Source organism: Ambystoma mexicanum, chromosome 4q (assembly GCF_040938575.1).
Source record: "Ambystoma mexicanum isolate Mex_15411 chromosome 4q, UKY_AmexF1_1, whole genome shotgun sequence".
In the NCBI taxonomy this organism is placed as follows: Eukaryota; Metazoa; Chordata; class Amphibia; order Caudata; family Ambystomatidae; genus Ambystoma; species Ambystoma mexicanum.
In genome coordinates, this window is record NC_090928.1 from 861455306 (window position 1) to 861479186 (window position 23881).

The 23881-nt window shown below is 44.0% G+C and overlaps 1 protein-coding gene and 1 long non-coding RNA gene across 2 annotated transcripts in view; one reads left to right on the forward strand and one right to left on the reverse strand.

The window, feature by feature from the left end:
• The window catches only part of TTC7A (tetratricopeptide repeat domain 7A), a 2220458-nt gene that overhangs the window by 1392434 nt on the left and 804143 nt on the right, over positions 1-23881 (reverse strand). The window lies entirely within an intron of this gene.
• LOC138468031 (uncharacterized) overlaps positions 18661-23881 on the forward strand; it is a 131722-nt gene continuing 126501 nt past the window's right edge. The window contains exon 1 of the long non-coding RNA XR_011268182.1: positions 18661-18828. This is a non-coding gene — a long non-coding RNA (uncharacterized lncRNA). The remainder of the gene's footprint in view (positions 18829-23881) is intronic.

The window sequence follows — 23881 nt, forward strand, 5'->3', positions numbered from 1 at the left end:
TAGGGTGTATATCATCATCCAGGCATGGATGGATAATCATGGTCTATGCCTGAATGATGACAAAACAGAGCTCATCATCCTGGGCACCGCCATTAACCTAGAAAAATTTGGGACTGACTACGCCTCCTTCATAATTGATGACAACCTCATCAAAGTGTCTAGGGAGGTGAAAACCCTTGGCTTCTATCTTGACTCAACCCTCTCCTTTACCAAACAAGTCAACATGCCGGCCTCCACGACCAGTTACACTTGTAAACTCATCAGAACTGGCAAACCCTTCCTCTCTAACAACAGCTGCTTCATTCTGGCCAGAGCCCTCGTCCTATCCAGGCTTGATTATTGCAACACCCTGTATATAGGCTCAAACAAAGTAATAGTCAGGAAGATCCAAACACTCCCAAACAATGCCCTAAGAGCAGCCTTGGGAGTCACCAAGAGAGATCACATTTCTGAGATTAGGAGGCAAAACAACTGGCTATCAACTAATGACAAAATCAAATTTAAAACTGCATCCCTCACTCACAAATCCCTGAACAATGCTGCACTTAGCTATCTAGCCGAGAGGTTCCACAAAAGGACCTCCACCAGACCCTATAGACTTGCCAATAACAACTCCCTTCTTGTCCCTAGATTCAAACTTTCCAAGGTAGGTTGGAATAGCTTCCCCACCAAAGCAGCTCAACTCTGGAATTCCCTGCCTCCTGCTATCCAAGAAGATCAGCCATACCAAAACTTCAGATCTAAATGCACCAATTGGCTCAAATCTTCCTATATCAAACTCCACCTGTGTGTCTGTTAGATGATTGAATTACCCTCAAGTGGACAGTATCAAAATGTATAACCTCAATTTCCACTATTACTTATGACTATTCTGTGTCTGTATGTACCTGTATTGCTAACTTATTTTTCTGCGTAACGAAGCTGAGAACTTGCCTGTTACTGTCGCGCCCCCTGATACCTCTGGGTCTGGAGTGCGTTACAAATGAATAAACAAACAAACAAACCTATTGGTCTTCAAAGACAACTTAACAATCTTGTGAAATACATACGTTCAAATAATCTGGAAATAAACAAGGAAAAAACAAAGATCATGATTTTTGAAAAATCAACCCAAAAACCGAAACATTTAACTGGAATCTGGAAGGATCACGAATTGAAAGCGTCCATCAATTCAAGTATTTGGGTGTTACACGTGATAGCTCAAGATTCTAATCCAAAATGCAGCAAGCTCTTTGGGACAAGACGCAAAATTTTACATCTCAAACACGAGCGATAGACAAGGAATTTTGCAGATTTTCTCTTCTCCCAGCTATAACATTTATTTTACAAAGAGAAGGTGGTTCCATCCTTATTATATGGGACTGATGCGATGCCAAACATCCCATGCAAGATATGGCCAAAGCTGCAAGGCTACTTTTGGAGATCGGTTCTATGTTTACACAAGTCAACCTGCATCGTAGATGGGAATTGGGCTTACTCTCCCTGAAAGTGATGGTAGAATCCAGCAGCATGCAACTTTACAGGAAAATCTTGGTGCAAGAAAGCCCCCTGACCTACCACCTGATTGCTAAGGAGGCCACAGAAGGCCATTGTAAAATGCTGAACAATTGGGTTGTTAACAAAAAGAGCCAGCCTGAAGCGATTCAATGCACCGAGGAAGATCTGATCACAAAAACATTAAGAATAAGAATAAACAAAAAATTGAGGAATTGGACTGGATCCACACTCAAGAAGGTGCATCTGAAAACAAACTGCTGAGCCATCTTCGAATGTCAGCAAAAAAACTAAACCAGGAATATATCAAAGAATTCCCGAACAAGGCCATTTTGGAAATAAGATCTCTTTCAAATTCTAACACATGCAGACTATGCAAAAACCAAACGCACCCTGAGACTTTAAAACATCTTCAAATGACATGTCCGGAAACCAAATCATTGAGACATGAATACCTGAAACCATTGTTTTCTGAAGTCAGGCTCCGTGAGGAGGACGTTTGGTGGGCTTGTTTGATTTTGGGGGAAAAAGACAACATGGACCATTGCCATGGCAAAAATCTTACAGAACACACTGGAAAAATAGAGGATCTTAAATAATTGAGCGACACATTTTCTGCGTATCTTGTAAAAATCTTAAACTGATTAAACAAGTTAAAAAAAAATAATAAATCCATTACCATTCTTTCTTGCCTATTGGTTCTGTGATAAAAAATATTCCAAATTCCGATTTTCCCATTGTGTGCTGACGAGAACCCCAAAGCCCTGCCTGTGCTTTTGTGACAAAACACATTTCCATTGCTCTTCTCCCTTTCATATTCTTTCTGTGAGTCAGACCCCAAATCCGATTTTCCCATTGAGTTCCCACTCCCTGACACTGCCTTCCATTCAAAGGATTCAAGCTTATTTGAGGTTTGAGGGTGAGGGTTGCTGGTAGAAAGCTTAACAAAATCTGCTATCACGATGTGTGTTGAATTGTTCTTTTCTTGTATTGGTGGTCGATTTAAAAGGAATTAATTGTGACAGCTATCTCTATGTTTGTGCCTTTACGGAAGCTATTTTGTTTTTGTGTTGCTACAACATTGGTGGCTGATGTAATCTATTTGTGATATTTGGCAAAATAAATTTATTAATAAATATATTCTTAATACACACCAGCCTGGTTCCTAGTCCATTGAGTAACTGGGTATTTGTTGGGGTTGTATGCGAGACGGGTTGGATGCCTTATCAAAAAAGAACCTGAAATATATCTAAGCGCTATATTGTGCGGCACATTCACTGTGGGGGAAGGAGCTCCCTGACTTGGGTGTGACCGTGTAATAAACCGCAACAAAAGTGGGGGCTCATGCCGTTTTTGTAGAGTTTTCACTTGTGACAGTGCAGTAGAGCAGACTATTAATTGAAGGTATTATTGCATTTAGTGGATAGAAAGTTGTATTGCATTGTGGAGGTGCCATCCAGACCTTTACCCTTGCTTTCAGGGTGGTGTGTGTAAATAAAAGTAATAATTGAGTTCTCATTGCGAATATAAACTAAGCAGGAACTGGGTTGAGATTTTGAACTTGCTTAAAGAGCATAGTAGGTGCAGAACACATTTCATTATGAGCACCATAGAAATCAATATGGCCAGGAAGCATCTTCTATCCAAATTGTTTATTCAGGGTGAATGGGTAGAACAGGAGAATGAAATGTGGCAATCTACAATGATGCAGGAGGTTACCTCTGTAAATGTGGATATGTGACAGGATAATGGCCTGTTACATCAGGCCTTGACAGACTTTTATATGACACAGACCACCAGAGATGAGCAAATTAAAATGGCTCAGCTCACAGCACATACGTACTTCCATATGATAATCATCGAAGAAAGGTTAGTGTAGTCTCTGTGCAAAACCAATCTGAGCTTTTGGATCAAGCACAGAGAAAGTTGAAGCAAGTGGAGGAAAAAGTGCAACAGACTCAAAATTAGAAAACATTATTCAGCAGCTAAAAGATGAGTTAGTGGCACAGCAGCAAATGAATTCAGAGCGAGAGTCCCAATTTTCTGCACTGAGAGAGAAATATCAAGAAGGTGTGGAAAATCTGAGAGAGAGTCAACAAACATTAAGTGAGAAAGTGTTGCACAATAGAGCCTTCTTAGTGGACAGGTGTGCATTTCAAATACAAATTAACCAATTGAAAGATGAAAATAGTCAGTTGATCATTAGGGAGGTAGATTCCCAGGCAGAATTCGATCAGGAGTGCCAGAATCTGAATGCTCTGAAACAACAAAGAGAACACCTCAGTGAAGAGAATAGCAAATTGTGTCAGGAGAAAAGTGCCCTGTGTTAGGAAGTGTATCAGTTAAGGAAGGACATGGAGAAAAGCGAGTTATGTTCTCAGAAACTGACTGACATGATGATAGAAAATGAAAAATTCATGGGAATTGTGAGGCAAGCAGAATTTGACCTAGAGCAGGCAACACAGGCCATAAATGCAAAGTGAGGAGATTAGTCTCCTGCAAATGAAGAGGTCTTAATATGCTCCGATAATACAAGCCTCACAGAAGGAAAACGAGTCCCTTTGTGAGGAGAACAAGGGACTCAGTGACCAAATAGTGGCAGAAAATAAAGTAACAGAAGCTACTCAAGCCCTGCTAGCAGAGCTGAAGACTCAGGCCTCTATATATCACCAAGAGATAGGTGCTGAGAAGAACAAATCTGAGAGATTGGAGAAGGAAATGGGTAGAAACAAACAGGCTTCCAGGCACCCCGAACAGTTAGAGTATGGTAGGGCACCCTCCGACCACGGTGTGATGACATCCTTACCAGGGACCTCAAGCCAACTCACCACAATATATGCACAGGGTGCTGCTAACTTCATGCCTGCCAGTTTGCAAGAACAGGGAAACATGAAGCAGCTGGACTCAATCATGCCTAGTATAACTGAGCCAGAAGGCCCGTCAGAGAGTTAGACTGGCAGAAACACAAGTTACAAAGGGATCACCTGGTCTGCTTTCCAGACAGAGAAGAACCAGAGGACTCCCAATAGTAGCAGTTCTCAGTCAGAGGACGAGTGGCCTCAGGTGAAGCGGAAAAAGAAGGCTGCCAAACAGAAAAGGGCTTGTAAAAGACCCAAATCGGCAAATAAAAGCCATCAGAAGCTTTATGACACCATATCACAAAAATGCCAAATATTCAGTATGGGAGCATTTAGAATTGTATGACCAGATGATGACATCATTTGGCATTAAGAATTATCACAATTCCATTGAGTTTGTCAAATAGACATTCTCCCCGGAATACTCAAGGTTCTTTGCAGAGCTGGGGGATCAAGATCACCAAAGATGGTCTACCTATAAGGCGGCCATCTGTATTGCTCTCCCCCGAGTGCACAGAAAAACATAAATCACCAATGCAATTATAGAGCCAATACTTTGAACGCAGAGAGACGCAATAACTCGCAACCACACACTCATAGAAGATAATCAGCACTTATACGGCTATTTATTCAAGGTTTAAAAGCAACCAGTAATTACATAGAAATAACTCACAGCAGTAACATAGACATAAATCACAGAAGAAGCAAAGAATTCAAAAGGAAATACATCACCATGAGCGTAACTGGATTCCTCATGTCACCCAGAAGCGGCTGGAAGACCCTGGGAACAGCCAGGCCGAGAGCACCACAGCTCACAGGAATGCCGGACGTAAGCGTCCTCCTCCGGCTGAAGTCTCACATGACCACCTCTGTGTTTCCGCATATATACAGACTCCGAAAAGGGGTGGCAGTTCTCAAACCTTCTGGAAATGGCACTTGCGCAGTTGATGAGCAGCCGTCGGTTGCCAGCTGGGTCAATAGACAGCCACCCTCAAGGAGCAGAGTGCCTCCCTTCTCTTAAAACACGCTCGTAACAAACCATAACAAAGTTAGCGTTCCCAGCAGAAATGTCCTTGACCGCATACCAGGTTTGGAAAGCATGTTTTCCTCAGCACTGTGTATCTAATACTCAGCAAAATGTGTGCAGCTTTTCACTGCGGCATGAAGTAAATATCCATCATGGCTACGAGCGCTCCCTGAATGCACTGCGCACCAGCGCCATTTTAGTTCAAGCATAACAATTCCACCCTTGGATATTTACCTTCCATAGCCCGGTGGCAAAGGAGCCGGTCTCTGAAACCTACGAAACATTAAAACTAAATTGGGAATACATTGAATACAACAACAACAAGCTATTATGATAGCTAATATAATGAAAATGCAAGCAAAAACGTAACGTAGTGTACCCCCAATATCAGGTATCCATGAAAATAACCAATCCCACCAATTCCCAGTACGATCTTGAGACACTTGAGAAATGAGATCCCTCAAACCTCGAATATGACTTTCAATGGATCGTGAATGGTCACTTAAATTGAAACAACACATACCTTCAAATGCGTTACACCCTAAATTATGCTTTAGCAATAGGTAATCAACAGCAGCTCTGTTCTGCAAAGTTGCTTTTCTAATAACTTGACTATCAAGGAGTAATTCTTCTAATGCCTGAGAAGTATGATTAAGGCTTTTGACTACTAAACATGCTAAATTCATCAAATATTTTTAACCCCTAGCAGCTAAACCCCAAACTCCCACTAATGAAAGGGTTAATGCTAGAACCTCAGCTTCTGATAACAAGTGTACATGTGAATCACAATCAGGAGATAGACCCACAGATTCGAAAGTTGACCTTTTACCTCGAGTTTTCGCTGGGTGTAAAGGAAACATCATTAGTCCTAATCGAGTTAAAGCACATGGACCTCCGGAAATGTTAGCTGGAATATAAGTGTATGTGATGTTGCCACATGAAAAGAGCCATCCTGTTGGAAGTTTCACATGATTCAAATGACTGGCAGCTATCACTGTAAGATTACAAGACATAGTATTATTTACACTGGTGCACGTGCGTGGCACTCGCGGACACAGTCGCTGCTCAAACCTTGTATGATTGTGCTGTTGGGTTAAATCGATCTGTTGGCATTTGCCAATAATTTCTTGTGCATTGCAGGTCATAAAATAACATACATCACCTTGGGTTATATTATAAGTAATAACACGTGTCAAATTTCTCCATTTGCGATCGGTTTCTTGGCAAAACCTACAGTACTCATAAACGGAAAAAGCTTGCCTAATATCAGAATCTTGAACCAAAGAATCATTGTGTGTGACGCCGAAGATATGCTTTAAAACCGCAACAGGCGTCGGCACTGCTACTAAACACGTAGTCAGTAAAGCTTCAGCATTGGGCACATCAGTAAGACAGAAGTGCGATATGTTGGGCACCTGCTGTGCCAGATATATCCACCTATTCTCCGTCTGGGTGATCATAGGAGAATGTTTTCGCCGTCCTGAAAATGCTTCTCGCATGACTGGCATCAAGGTTGTTTTCACTTGCTCCTGACGTGTTTGCCGCATTTCACGAATCCATGTCTTCGGTCTGGCTGGCTTTTCGGCATCGGCATAAGGCTGCTTTGGGACAATATTATTTATCACTATCAGTATCCCCTTGATCACTGGCACATATGTGACATTTTTCGTTGGTAGCAGCAGGCTGTTTAACTCTCCCAAATGGAGTCCATTTAGTACCACAATTACACCAGCCAGACACAGGATCTACAAGGCAAACCCAGAAAAGAGATATCAGTGTTGTACATCACTCTCTCACGTAACATTTGTCTGCGGGCACATATTGCCATTTCTTTCTACCAGGCTCCATGACTAAAACTACTTGATCTTTGCCTGATGCAATGACATCTGCGGGCACTGGTGGGCCACTTGGCTTTTCCACCCACACCTTTGCACCCGGTACCATACTGTCTGAAGAGCCAAAACCACGATTCCCATGTGTAGTTAACACTGTAGGAGGCTCCCCCTTTTAATCATGGACAACTTAACGGAAATAATAATCAATTGGGTCACTTGATCACCCTTGTGGATCAATAACAATTGGTCCCCACTATTCATCAGCATGACTTTAATCTCTCCTTGGTAATCAGCATCAATTACCCCTCCCAACACTTGAACTCCCTTCAATGCTAGGCCAGATCTAGGGGCAATCCATCCCATATGCTCTGGGGGAATTTGTACTCCAATCCCTGTTTCAATTACAACCATCCCTCTCGGGTCCAAACTGATTTCTTCATGGGAATGCAAGTCTACCCTTGCTGATTGTGGAGTTGCTTGATAGGGAGCTAAAGAACCCGGAGTAATTTCCCAGTACAATAGTGTTTCTCTGACGACTGAATTGGGTTGAACCTGTAAAGTAGGAGTCATTAATCGCATCAAAGGAGTTTTATGCTCTTTCACAAGTCTATTGTTTAATACTTGCACCGCATCAAACACATGATCACGCCAGCCTGCCAGATTGTCGTCTCCAGATTTGCGCAACTGTTCTTTCAATAACCCATTAATTCATTCAATTAACCCTGAACCAGCTGGATAATAAGGTATGTGATACAACCACTCAATGCTCTTTTCCTGACAATACTCTTGAATTAATTTGCCTTTGAAATGTGACCCATTGTCACTTTGAATCTGCAAAGGCACTCCATAATGTAGTATGATCTGATCTAACAACCTGATGGTGTTCAGTTGTGTTGCACGTTTGCATGGCAAAACCATCAAATATCCTGAGTATGTATCCACAATAGTGCATGCATACTGACAACCTCTACTGATTGGCATGGGACCGATATAATCAATCTGCCAAATTTGACCTAGTAATTTTCCTCTTCGCAATCTACCTCGAACAATCTGAGGGATAGGTCTATTCAGTTGGTGTTGGCACACTGGACATTGCAAAAGGATCGTTTTCACCACTTCTAAAGGAAGACTGATTCCTCGAGCTTGTGCCCACCTGATAGTAGCCCTTTTCTCCAAGGTGCCCACATTTCTGATGAGCCCATTTGGCCAAACCCTCCAAATCGTCTTCCTGAGCCTCTGCATCCACAGATGAAATCTTGGTGTCTTCGTCTGCAACAGAATTAAACCAACGTTCTAATGAGTCTGTGGCACAATGCGCGTCCACATGATATACAGTGACTTCACTTGTGATAACATTTCTGCAATATCTTGCCACAGTTCTTTTCCCCACAACTCTTTTGAATGAATCTTCCACCCTTTCTTTTGCCAAGTTGGCAACCACACTGCCAATCCATTCGCCACTGACCATGAATCTGTGTACACATAATATTGACCAGGGGTCTCTTGTTTCAATGATTGGTAAACTGCGTAAAGCTCTTCAAACTGACTGCTCTTCCCTTTCCCTGACATTGTCAACATCTTTTTTGTCTTGGGATTGTACGACACTGCTTTCCAGTACCGCTCAGTTCCCACATATCGAGCTGAACCAACCGTGAACCAAGCATGCTCTGTTTGCTCCACGGTCAAATCGCTGTAAGGTACTGCCCATTTCACGGGAGACTCACGTTTTTCAGGCACTTCCGGTGGTATGTAATCTGAGGGCGGTATGTTGGCTACTTGCTCATGTAGTTTTGCAACTCCACCCTTCCCTGATTTGGCTCTGTCTTGAATATACCATTTCCATTTAATTATGATGGCTTCTTGAGCATATCCTATTCTATGCGTTTTAGGAGAGCTCAGTACCCATTGCATGATTGGTATTTCTGGTCTCATTAATACATCATGGCCCACCATCATTTGATCGGTATCAACAAGTGCCCAATAACACGCCAGCAATTGCTTCTCAAACAGAGTGTATGAGTTACCAGCATCAGGCAACTTACGACTCCAAAACCCCAATGGCACACATTTCCTTTCTTGTTTCTGCCACACACTCCAGTTAGCATAATTGTCTTGTACAGACACATTTAATTCCACTTCGCCTTCCTTCAATGGCCATAAATCAAGCACCTGCTGCACAGTGTCTTTAGCCAGCGCAAAGGCTTTTTGCTGCTCTTCCCCCCACTGAAACTCATATTTCTTTCGTGTCACCTTGTAGAGGGGGGCCAATATCTTCCCTAAAAGGGGAATGTGCTGTCTCCAAAACCGAAACAGCCCTCTAAACTGCTGAGCTTGCTTTTTGTTCATTGGGGTGGTGAATTCAAGTATTTTCTGTCGGGCTTTTGGCACCATTTCTCGATGCCCATGATGCCACTGAATCCCTAGGAATATCACTGTTTCAGCTGGACCTTGAATTTAACTCGGGTTAATCTCCCACCCTTCCTTCTTCAATCCTTCCATAATGACATCTAACTGACTTTGTGCTGTGCTCATCCTTGCCCTGAATCAAAATATCATCAATGTAATGAGAGATTTGTATGTCAGGTTTACACGGTATCATGTCTAAGTGCTCTGCCACCAGCCGGTGACAGATAGTCGGGCTATGTATGTACCCCATAGGCAGCCTCGTGAAAGTGTACTGCCGTCCACTCCACGAAAATGCAAACTGCTCTTGACACTCTTCAGCAATTGGCACAGAATAAAATGCATTGGCTAAATCGATCACTGCATACCAAGTCCCCTCAAACTTTTGGACATTCTCAATCAAGGTAATGGCATCTAAGACTGTGGGCACTAAGGGAGGGGTGTGTTTATTCAACTCCCGGTAATCCACCGTCATCCTCCACGACCCATCTCCCTTTTTAATAGGCCAGAGAGGATTGTTCCATGCGGTGGTAATAGGGCGCAATACACCCGCCTCCACGTACTCTTTGATGGTGTCTGAAATTTCCTTGTGCCCCCCAGGAATGCGGTATTGTTTCATTGCTACCCGCTTGTTTGCCACCGGCACTTGCACTGGGGGCATCTTCAATTTGCCTAGGGTAATGGGTGTACAGATCAACGCACTCACCCCAAACTGATTACCGCCAAGTCCCAAGGTTAACCCTTCCAAAATGTCAAAGCCAATTATATATTCAAGTATCGAGACAATCAACACTTGGTATTTCTGCCTATTCAAATTGCCTATTTTCATCTCCACTTTCGTTTGTACTGCTGGGGTCTCCTTTCCCCCTAGACCTGTAATAGTAAACTGTTTGCCTTTAAATTGTGTTGGATTGCCCCGAATCAAAGAGGCCTCTGCCCCAGTGTCTATCAATGCTCGCACCCCTTGTGTATTTCCTGGCCCCCAAAAAATCTTAACATCAACATGAGGCCGCCTATCAACTTTTATGCGGGCAGATGCTGCCGGAGGTTGGCTGAAGCCCTAGTCAAACTTCGAATGAGTGTGACTCGACTCCGCCTCTAACATTGCACTCACCACCTTTCTCAAGTCAGCGTATGTTGGCTGGTACGGGGAAGGTGTCCCCATAGACCCTTCGTCTTGTTCATCGGCAGGGGGAGCAGAAGGTGAGGTGTCCCCCTGTGGCGTGGTGACTACCTGTTGCTTAACCTGTTTATAGCGCTCTTTGGCTGCAAGTCCTCGTTTTTTGTATAACTCATACATTACTCTGGTTTCAATGCCATCAATTTCTTCGTGTGGCACACCATCTTTTAACAAAGCCAAAAACATGTCTTTTAGGACACTCGGGAGTCTCTGCTATCTTGCTGCCTGCCTTCGGTTCTTCTCTCACTACGCCCCTCTCTCTCCCGTGGCTTGTTATCGCTCTTATCCCACTCCCCTAAATCTGCAAGCTGCCGAATGGCATCCGCTACCTCATCAGTAGCTTTGCCCGTCATACCTACGAGCAAAGTCATAATGACACTTTTGTATGCGGGTGGCGCGGTTCTAATCACCATGTTTCGAGTTGAAACTGAGAGCGGCACGGCTGCCATGTGATCAGGAGCATCTATGTGAATAGCCTCTTTCATAGCATGCTCTCTGACTTTTTGAATTGCTTCTCTCAACGTATACCACTTTGTTTCTTCGCTAGGCCAATCTGTGGTAATGGGGTATTTACGGTTACATGCTTGGGCTACCAGGTGCAACAAAGACACCTGAGTATCTTGACCATTTGCGTCAGGGGGCGGTCCTGCCCTTAAGACCTCCTGTACATTGGTGTCAACTGGCAGGGGTAAAAAACGCAGTGAATCCGTAGAATCTACCAACAACCCTGCAGCACCCCCATCTAGCAATCTCACCATCCATGTCAATAAGGCTTCCCCTAATTTTTAACTCAAACAGGTACTAATTTCCCCAACCTCCTGCTGTGTGTAATCCTCCAGCGTGGTTAAATCCACCATTCTGCCAGCAGGATTCTGCGGGTAGGGTCCGGCTCGCCATCTTCTAACGGGCTTAGCCGCCACTGTTTTCTGTTTCACTTCCATTTTGTAGTCAGACTCATTTGCGGAACTACTTTCTAGACCGGTTGAGTCAAAAATATCACCATCCCACTTATCCGGATCCCAGTCCACACCAGCGGTAGCGATTACAGTTGCCACCTTTCTTTTGTTGACCCCTCCCCGTCTTTTCCTATACATATACCGGGCTACTTTGACTGCTGCCCTCTCGGCCACAGCCTGATATGTGTCAGCCTTATCTTTAAACAGTTTCTTTTGAATCTGCTGCATTAACACAGTCTGCCTTTCTGCAGCCAGCTCTCTCTCTAATCGCAAAACCTCATTTTTCATTTCCACCTTCATTTGATGTATTTTCCTATAAGCATGCAAAAGAACCCAACCTCGCCTACCTAATGCCGCACATTCTCTGCCACCTTCTACTGGAACTTGTTGCAAGCATGCCATTACATCAGACAGATCGGCATCTCCCAATCCTTGATCCCATGTTTCACTTAGACCTGCACCACATGCCCACGCCTGGGCCAATTTATCATATGGACTCTTAGTCCAGCCTGGAATAACAGCATCAGAGCAGTCACCACCAGCGGTAACGCTCTTTTTCCTGAAAAAACTACTCATTATCGCAAACAAAACAAAACATCTTTGTATATATATTTTTTTTCTCTCCACACTGCAATCACTCCCACAGGCATGCACACACCGACAAAGGGAAAAAAACAACTTCACTACCCACTTACTTTCACTTGCAAGATAACCGAATCCTATCTACATTCAAACAGATTCTTGAATACTCGGAACAACTCATCACAAGTATCCTGTTTGTGACGCCAAAAATGTATTGCTCTCCCCAGAGTGCACGGAAAAACATAAATCACCAGTGCAATTATAGAGCCAATACTTTGAATGCAGAAAGACGCAATAACTCGCAACCACACACTCTTAGAAGATAATCAGCAATTATACGGCTATTTATTCAAAGTTTAAAAGAACCAGTAATTACATAGAAATAACTCACAGCAGTAACATAGACATAAATCACAGAGGAAGCAAAGAATTCAAAAGGAAATACATCACCGTGAGCGTAACTGGATTCCTCATCTCGCCCAGAAGCGGCTGGAAGACCCTGGGAACAGCCAGGCCGAGAGCACCACAGCTCACAGGAATGCCGGACGTAAGCGTCCTCCTCCGGCTGAAATCTCACCTGACCACCTCCGGGTTTCCACATATATACACACCCCGAAAAGGGGTGGCAGTTCTCGAACCTTCTGGAAATTGCACTTGCGCAGTTGATGAGCAGCCGTCGTTTGCCAGCTGGGTCAATCGACAGCCACCCTCAAGGAGCAGAGTGCCTCCCTTCTCTAAAAACACGCTTGTAACAAACCACAACAAAGTTAGCATTCCCAGCAGAAATGTCCTTGACCGCATACCATGTTTGGAAAGCATGTTTTCCTCAGCACCGTGAATCTAACACTCAGCAAAATGTGTGCAGATTTTCACTGCGGCATGAAGTAAATATCCATCATAGCTCCGAGCGCTCCCAGAATGCACTGCGCACCAGCGTCATTTTAGTTCAAGCATAACACCATTTTAAAGCATTTCTCCATGCACAGGAATCCTCAAGAGGCCCGCAAAGTGGCCTTTAAACTGCAGTGTTGTGAAGACCAGGCACCTAGAGAGTTTGTGCATGAACTGAAGCAGACATTTGCCCAGACCTCTAGATGGGTGCGCACGAATAGCCGTGAGTTCATTAATACTTATTTCCATGCACTCCCTAAATTCATAGTGACCCACCTGGTTAGGGATTTCTGGTGTAGGACCCTGGATTGGGTGATAGAACAGGCTACCCAGATTTATGAAGTCCAAAAGCCATCTGAGAACAAAAATAACCCCAAAAATTCCAAACAGTCAACCACACCCTCTGACGCAAACGTGGTGGAGGTGATAAATACCCCCATTTTGGACTTGAAAATGGGGGGTCTAAAAAATACTCCTCCCTCTAATAAGCAGAATGAGGGGCAGAGGAGACCCTCTCATCCATCACAATAGGGTAGTAGCCAGGCAGGGTATCCAACCAACCCTCCGCCTGACACTGTTCACTATATCAGCCCTAGGTACAAGGGTAACAATCCCATGTTGGGGTATGTATGGACTCATCTGGCACAAAGGGGAGTCCATTCAGGTAAGTACGGCCCCAGGAAACCTCCCTCAAAACTTCTCTCAGAACTTCCTTCAGGAGGTAAGACATACTCCACCCTTCTACTTAAGCGTCTTTCCCAGATACCCTCCAAACCCCAATTTCCAGAACAGTCCTCCTCTCTCTCCCTGCTTTCAGGACAATAAATTCCCAAATCAGGGAGAAGGGAGACCAAGGATGGAGGGTTATCAGAGAAAACCTCAATAACCGAGCTACTCTGGGAGAAAGGACAGCTACCCTTTCCGAGAGCAGCAAAGGTATGAATCTAGACCCCCATACCAACTAGAAAGGATGTCTCAACTGGAGCGCCAGGTCCAATGTTTGACACAAGACCTGGGTCACATGCCGAAGGTTCAGCAGAGCCCTCAAATGGACATGACTGCCTAGAACAGCTGAACACCCAGGTCCGGTGCCCCGGAGCAATTATGGGCAGAAAACCCTGACACCCACCAGGTTCCAGATGAGGGGGACCGGGGGTAAGAGGGATGCAAAGCCCTAGAAGAAACTTCCTTTCTCACCCAAGAAAAACCCCTAGAAAACTCTGAACCTGATCACAAATCTCATACCCCGAAAAGCTGGAACCTAGGGAACAGAGGGTAAGTAGGAGAAATCAAGAGCCCAAGAAAAACCATTTATTGGAGGAAGTCTGTGTCATCCCGTTTGAAAGGAAAGAGCCAAGAAAATATTCTCTTTCAGGGATGGGGGGATCCCTCCCAAGGAAAAATGGCTCCCAAAAGATCCTAACTTAGAACAGGCTCGAGCAACTGTCTCCAGGAAAAGGGGGCAGCAAAGAATCAGGGTAAAAAGGGGACTTCCTCAGTGCATTTATTGCTGGCTGCAGAATTTTCCTTACAGATTCCCGGACTTCGACACAGAAAACTGTCCAAGATCACACAGTGTCGGAGTTCAAAATAAAGAAATTAACTGCCAAGCTGGGACAAAATGCACATTTTCTTTGCCCCCTTGAAGAGAGGGAAGGGAGATTGTATGCCTCCATCAAGGTACATGGTCAATGTGCATTATCAGCGCTAGTGGATACTGGATCCCAAGCCACCCACCTGTCCAAAAAGGCCTTTGACCAAATGAATTCAGGAAGGGGTGAGAGTCACCAAATTCCCCTTACACCTCTTCCTGGGTAACTCCAAAACTTCGATGGAAATGATATTTCCCTTCGATGGAAATGATATTTCCATCGAAGGGACTGCGGATCTGGAGATCAAAATGAGATGACATAGGGTGAAACACCCTGTGATAGTCGTCATTCCAGAGGGCACACCTTGTCTACTGGGGAATGACCTCCTCCGGAGGTTATCACCCCAGATTGACTGCGTGAACAAAGTACAAATGATGTGAGTTTAAATGGCACATTCTACATGACTTGAACAACGGTCTGACTAAATAGAATTCCACTTTAGGAACGTCAAGTCCCATACATCACTTTCATCTATGGTTGGAGAACCAACTGGTGATGGGAACCCTTCTCCATTTTAGAAAATTAGCCCTCTTCCCAGTTTCAAGTGCCATTCCACGCTGGAAGAAAATACTCTGAAATGTTATACCGATCCACGATCTGAAGAAAACCCAAATACCATGACAAAAGGTGATGAAAAAGCAGCTCAAAGCTTGACCGATATCCAGAAAAAGGGTGAACATCTCTTTTTCCTATTCAGTTATATGTGGGGGGCAGACCCTGTTCTCACCACAGTATGCCTGAATAACGGAAGAAGCTTCATCAGGGAAGCATTATCAGGAAACTCCCAAAAGACCAGACCATTCCCACATTTAAGTAGATTGATAAGTGGGAAATGGGCCTGGAAACTCCAAATTCCAAACATCTCCTGCCTAGCAGGTGCATGCTAAAAATGTCCATTGGTACAAAAGCATAGAACATAAATGTTGGGTTGTGGGAGATGTCCCCTCTGCATTTTACTTAGGCAGTGACATTCACAATCGATTTTCAATTAATTTGGACCTAATTAATCACAAAGTCTGGTCCCGACTGGAGGGTAACCCCATGGACTTTGACAACATTGAGAAAGCATGTTGGTCAGCTAAATTGCTGCTGTATACAGTTGAGGTTCAAACGGGAGAAGAGGTCACCATCCTAGGACAGGTACGACAATTCTCAATTCCCCTAAAAAAAGTATGGGACGTCCAAGACTCTACACCACCTTGGGCAATCACATATGCAGAATGCTCTTGGGGATCATGTCCCTGCAGGGGGCAAGTTCACACAGTGCTAGGAGTAAGACACAAGTATATTTTTTAATCAAAGCTTAAATATTTCACCTAGCATAGAAACCACAGTTGGTATCTGGCCATTGGTGGCAGGTGATCTTTTTATTCGGAGGGGGCATACATATTTGCTACAAGTATGCAAGAGCAATCGAGCGAAGCGAGGGAGTCGGAAACAATGAAAGAGGTATAAGTCTTCGCTCCCCCAAGAATATGTTTTGAATAGTGGGTTAAATGGTGCAATATACAGCACACTTTCTGGAAGAAATTGGGTAAAATGATAGGTTGTAATCGATTGTGTATGCAATTCATGAAAAAATCCTATAGATGCAATTCTCCAACAGTGCACTGGAGCATTTCCCAAACCCTTTTCATACTTCTACCCACAATATATGCCGGTATAAAATAATAAAGTAAATGTTCATGCTAGCTGTGCCCATACATTTCTATGCTGGCTGCATCAATCAATATATGCCAGTATTTCCATATAAGAACATATTGATGTTTACTTTGCGCATAATTGCAGTAATGATACGATAAGAAAACATGCCCAAGATGGCATTGCCAGTGTATACCAGTACCACCACATAGGAACATACTTTGCCATTAAAAATGCTGTGAACATTTATCATGCTTGCTTTATCATAGATGCTCAGTAAAGAAAATGTCATACCACAGTACGAAATGTGTAGACTGGCTGCACCAAAATGCCAATCTAGCTTTAGCCATGTAATAACACGTATCATGCCTCCTTTATCATAAATATCCAGTACAATGTCATACCACAGTAAGAAATGGTTAAACTGGCTGCTGCAAAATGCTAGTCCAGCCACATAATACTCATCAAGTTGGCTTTGCCCATGCTACTAGTAAAACATACCATGCCACTTTAAGGAAATGCCAACAATGCTCCTGTGCTCCCTGGGCCCCCCAGTACCTCACATGCACACAATCACATTCAAACACATTCACCCACTAGTCACTGACCCATACATCTTCTCACACAGTCATTCGTATGTGCACCCAGAACATTCACACTGCTACACCATTGGCGGCGGGCATGTACTTTTGTTTGCAGTATGCAGTTTAAAAGAATGCACATAAATACAGTGCTTCTCAGATGTGTATGCATTCTTTGCAAACGGTTGTGCAAACAGTGAAATTGTGCAGTCCCTTGTGCAATATGCACAATTTACAAAATTAAAACCCTTCAATAATTATTCAGTTTCCAAATTGCTGGTAAATTGCCTCATCAGTGTTCACCTATACCACTCTCTGTGTATGTTCACAGAATGCCATCACCAGGGCACGGCAGCACTCTGTTCACTCACTTTGTGCTAAAGATGCATTGATTTGATAGATAATCCAGAAGAGAAACAACTAAGTACAATCCTTGGTCAGCAAAGGGGATGCATTAAATCGGCCTTTGTTTCTTTACTTCATCCTTGCCAACTTGATCTGTATTTTTTAAATTATGTACACACTGCAAATATGTTAGCACCTGTTGACCTGTTGCTTAAATACTAATACACAGTATGAATATTCTGGCTTTGCCAAGAATGTGTTTATAATATGTGCATAATAACATCTTCCACAGTATTTTGAGCACTAGCGTTTTTAGTTTTGGCTATTAGGTGGCACTATAAGCCGAAACTATTGCAATAGAGTACAGCTAAGGAGAAATGACATATGAGGAGGCACACAAAGCTTTTAGGTGTTGTTTTGTTATTTACCCACCCATTGACTGTCCATGGCCATGCAAATCCCTATAGCCAGACCCACCCACTTCCGGCCGCCCCCCAAAACACACACTCCTGGAATCTCTTTCAGACAGCTTTGTCAAGCCTTATCATCATACTTGTGCTAGTAGTGCCTGCCAATGTTTTTTTCAAAATAGTCTTCTCTGGGTTAAGTACTTTATTGGAGCTGTAAATGTGCCACATTATAAGCAAGCATTGTCAAAACCAACAGTTGTGGCTTGTCAATAAGTATTAGGCACTTGCCAGGCACTAATTTATATGCCGAGGTACTCGCACCATTTTGCAGCGGCTACCATTTATGGCCAGTTGATACCACTACAGCAGTGCCTGGCAAATGAATTTCCCATGCCTACACAAAGCCAAAACTGTTGGCATTGCCAGTGCTTGTTGTAATTGCATCCTCAAAATTCCTGTCTTGTCAAACAAGCGCAGGGAGCTCTGTGTCTCGCTTTTCAGAAATCCCTGCTTGTCTTTTAGTTTCAAGAATCTTTACACAGTCCTTCTGGCCTGTCGCCTGTGACTAGATTAGAAGGGCAGGCCTTTGCAATCTGGGCCTTCACAGGAGGAAATGCTTTATTTCTAAACTCTCATTTTCCGAGAAGTCTATTTAAGGAGCTGCTGGAGTACTTTCCTCTCAGAGGGCTCCTGGCTGCACTGTAAAGACAAACACTTTTTTCATGACGGTTCCCTAGCAACCGGCGTTGGATCTTGCAAGGGAAGCCACCAGAAGGAGCATCCTAACTCGTGACAATGTCCTGGTAGCCAGCTTGCAGAATGATGTGCGAGATATATATAGACCTCCTCTGCCTAGGCTGCTGTCCAGACAGTCTGCCTTAGGATCCGAAGAGCGGGTATCGGATGAACAGCACCCACATGCATGTAAAGGACGCCCTTTTGCCGAGTACCCAAGCAAAATTGATGATGTGTGGTGAGTGCTTCTTGTTTTCATGTCTCTGATACCTGGGCCAGGCTTTTCCCATCTGCCTGAGAGAGCTGGTATGCGAAACATGTGTTGGCGCTCTGGCAATCCATGGGCGGCCATCACACTGAAAATGATCAGACGGCAGCCATCTTAACTTGTTGCTGGTGCATTGTATGAAGATAGGTAATAGAGGGAAGTGGCTAGAGGAGAGGAGGCAGCAGAATATCAACGGAGGGCATACACGAGTGACAGTAACATTTGTCACAACGCTGGTCGGGTGACGTACAGATGACATAAGGAGACTTAGGAGCAACAAGTGGTGAGTGGCAAGATAGGAAGACACGTACAACAATTTTACATTGAGAAGTGTATTCACATGCCAGGATGCATTGGGTTATTGAGAAGATAGTGGATGGGTAAATACCATAGTCTTCTCAGAGAGCTCCTCTAGCAAGCACTCCAGATAACTACTACTCACAGTACTTACTTACTTGCCCCTTTACATTAAAGACCTCTGCTTCTGCATGCTTGGATGGTAGGAAGGCGGGAGCCATAGGGAACCTGCAACTGCAGCTTATGTCAGAGAGCCACAGCAAACTCTGCACCAAAAGACTGCTGACAGGTGGGATCTGGTTATGACAAGAAACTGACACAGAAGGATCCCAGACCCACTTATTTATTTGCAGAGTTTCTGTTACCATGGTGCATCTTAATGCTATCACGTCAGTGTACTAAGAAACAAAAACAATGGAGGAAAGAGGGAGTAAAAAGTCGCGTGGAATACATTAGTTTTCCTAAAAAACGAGGAAGCCTAGAGTCCACCTGAAGCACGATGAGGGTTACAGGGATGTCCTCTATCCAGCATTCTTTAGTGTCACCTGCAGCATTCAGGGGCCAATCAAGACAGTGTCTGAAGAGTTCTGTCTTCGGAACTCTTCTGAATCACAGGGGACTAGATTTTGCTCTCAGGTTAGGTTGGAGAGGGGTCCAGAAACCAGCACCCAGTACTCAAAGGGCTATGCCTCCAGATGTACGGCATTTTTCAGGACCATTGTTGGTGCAGGTGCACCTTCCTTAATGATCCAGTGGGAATATGGTCATGGGTTATTTTCTGGAGGTATTGTGGTCCCTTATATCAATATGCTTTGTAAATCAAACAGAGGGGCTTTGAACTTCTGGATTTCTGCTCAGTGAAATGTTTATGGGGCTGGGTTTACGTGGTCCTGTTTCCACAGGTTTAAGCAACGTCTGGCAGCCTAGTTCTGGGGTCTTTATAGTCTCCCTAGCGTCTAACCTACCCCAGTCTGAACTAAGGAGAAGATGAGGCAGGGAAACCCTGAGCACGTGATTGGCTCCTTTATTGTGAGCAAGCATGTGCTTCTGGAGCTTGGGCACACATGTAGGTTTGTGTTCCAGTTACACGGCCTGTCCTCAGCCACTCCATTCACCACCCCCTCTACGCATGTGCTAGTTGGGGTAATCAATATCTGTCACTTTCCCACCACCTAGACACACAGATGCATGCATGCGATTTTCTGTTATATTTTTTGTGCTACATGCACCTTTTGTTTGTACGTAAGCTAAAGTGCTTCATTAAAGAGGTTTGCACAGTCATAGAAGCTTACCGAAGAAAGTGGTGAAACTGTGATTCCGGATGGGCCGGGGGTAGGCGGGAACAGGTGCAACTCATGCCTCCACAGGCCGCAGCGATGGAAGGCTGCCAGCCAAGTGGATGGAATGGGCAGAAGAAAGATGTTCCCCTCTTCTGTGTTTCAATAAGTCAGTTCAAACATGTATATATTGCCTTGGTGAAATCAGTCATCTATGCTCACTGATCTTAACTCTGCTGGAAACCAAACCTAACACCTGCCTGAACAGATGCTGCTTCAACAGAGCCCTACAAACCTGAGCTGTCATGAACAGAGTTTCATAATGCATTCTAAAGCTAAGGTCCTAAGGTTGAATGTACTTTATACCCTCTGCTCTGACAGCGTCTTAGGGATCAATAGTCTGTTCTATAGGCTCAGGGGCAACATGCTCGTCTTGGAAGCAAGACGTCATTGAGTAGCACAGGTTCGATCCCCGGGTCCGCGCTTAGAAACCTGAGTATTAAGCACATGATAAATAACATAACATATCATATTGTCAAGGTAGGCAGGGGGAGCCCCACGGATGCATTTGAAGATTTTGAAGAGAATTTTAAGGCTAATTCTCAACGCCACTGAAAGCCCAGAAGGTTCCAGCTTGCAGCATCGGCATAACCACGTTTCCCATGTCCAGAAACCAATCAATGTTAGGCCACCTGGGGTCTGAATACATTTCTTTGAAGCACCCCCCAGGGTTGCATTATAGTAGTGCATACGTCCATTTGAACAAACTGACACGCAAGGGCAGAAGTATTCTGACCGATTTAAGGATATCATTAGACAATTTTACAAATAATTTCTTCAGGGTGAAAGGGAAGCTATTTGAGGCAGATTGGATGTTCACTAATGACTCCCTCCGTCAAGTCTTACGCATTATATAAAAAACATCCTTTGTATGTGAGAAAATTAGGGAGCCTCCTGACTTTTTTGAAACATTTCCCCTGTCGGATATATCGAGAGTCCTATCTCAGGTTTCCTATGAATATCCTCTCTAACGGTGAAATTATTAATATTCTTGCATGGGTGTTGTGGCGAATCAACTTCCAGGGCCCTAGTGGTCCAGGGATGAATATCGGTTTCTAAACCATCAACCAACTGCACACCTTTAATACACCAAACGGGATCAGAACAAATTGGAATACAAGTGAATTATAAGACCTCCTTGTCCAATTTTGGTAAAGTGGACGGAACGGCAGGATTATCCCCGCAAGGTCGTGGATCGTTGGTTAGTTGCAACACAGAAACAATACAATTATTACCCAATGATAAAAGGTACAGTCCAGTCAAGGTTAAATAAAAATATCTACTTTATTATTACTACAACAGACAGTTCTAGCACACTCCAATTACAAACCATACTGTAAGGGAACACAGAGGACAGACAGTTTCACAAAGGAAAGGGATGCACTCTGGATACTGACAGGAGGGTAGTTGGTAAAGTAATCAGTCTTATAGTTCAAGGTTATTGGTTTCAACACCAAAGGGGCAAAAGGTTGTAACTGTCCCTAGGGACCTTCAGAGAAGGACCAGGGGGCAGAACCACAATGTACCTTGTGCTGAAAAAGTTCTTGGTGCTCGACAGTGTCGAGGGTGTTCCAGGGTGCTTTGCAGCCCATGAGACAGAGTTTGTGATGGGAGACAGCTGCGGGTACCAGGCGGCAGGCAGTTTGGCAAGAGAGGCCGGTCGGACGTGTGCAGGCTGTCTGGCGTGGTGGCTCGGGGCCAAGAATCATTGTCTCTGTGCTGGTTGGTGGATCTGAAATGCTGGTCAAGGCATCTCAGATGGCTCTGGTTACTGCAGTGTGACATCAGTGAGCAGTGCAGCCGGATGCGCATTCAACTGTCTCGAAATTGTCCTTAAAAAGATGGATGCTGGATGATGCTTGTGTGGCACTTCTCTTAGCTTCTTCACAGGGCTTGTGTCCTTTCACGGCGGATTGCCCAAAGCTCAGGAGGGTGTTAGCAGGCAACAGCCTTGTCCTTTGTCCAGAGGCTCTCTGGCACATCCCACCTAGGAAGCTTGCTGTCAGAACCTATCAGGGCACGCTGTGTGCTGGATAGGTACTGGTTCTGGAATTGCTGGACAGGTCTTCTGAGTCCTGTATCTCCCTCTGTTCCCTGGTAGATGTTTAGGGGAGGTATCTTGCTTCCCTCTTGGAACTCCTGGCCTTCCTTCACTATCAGAAGATGTAAGGTTGACTGTACCTTCAGCTCGGGTTCAAATTAGTCCTTCTTCTTACTTCACATACTTCCCTGCTCTGAAAGGAGAAGTTCCAGACAGGACATTCACTGCACTTTCATACCATGGAGGGGTGTTAGTACCAGGTTGACACATTGCATTACAAAGAGGTGTTGATGTCTGGTGTGCATTGCCACTTCCTGTACCCAGGCCTTACCTGAGGCCTGCTAATTAGCATTCTTCAGTATTCGCCCCCACCAGCAATGTTTTACAATGCAGATGCAAATCTGTGGGGCATTGAAATTCTAATCAAGCTGCCCACAGCCACAGGCTTTTGATGTACCCGCGGCTGTCATGTGTCAGCTACACATGACAGGGGAGGGCGGCGCTGGTAAGCTGTGTCCTCCCAGAATACATGACTATTTTTTTTCTGTGCAGTGAGTGTGGAAAATGTGTGTGTTAATGGCCCGACATATTATCGGAGGTTGATCTCCCATCATTTATTCTTTAAAACAAACAAAAAATGTCCACGCGAGCGCACTCTTCCAGTGCAGCTGGTTGAACCCCTTACAGGTGTCTGCAGAAAGCAGGATCTGTTGTTTTTGTAATACAAGGGGTCAGGTGGATTCCTGGCAATATGTTTTAATTGAATGTACTGGTACTCTACAGTTATTTAGTGGATTTCCTGCAAATATTTTTAGACTAGATTCATTGATAGTTCTTCAACTCCATTGAATACAGCGACCGGTAAGCTCATTATAAAAAACAATAACTTATACTTTACCCACTTGAAGAAAAGGAATTTGGAATAAATTGTTCTCCTTTTAAATTCTATTGATTGTTTTTACTATTTATCTCAATGGGAACTAAATTAATTTAGAATGATTTGCTTTTAGATTATATGGACTGATGTTTGAATTATATAATGTGAAAGGTTTATGTAAACCAAAACACAAATAGCAAAAATAAAATTAAAAGAATTACAATATTCCAAGTGACTAATCTCAAAAGCTCATATGTCTGTCCATTGGCAAGAAAGGACACATCCCACTTAGTCACCTGATATAGAAGTAGCTTCCCTTGTGAATGACCTGGGCGGCTGTTATCAGTTATAACATTCAAGCATTCAAACTGAGATAACAAGTGTACCTGTTTTCCTAAAATTAGGGGACGTTGAGGCGTGAGGAGATATTCCTTCTGAATGTGAGCATGACCTTCTCCATCTTCCCCTTGT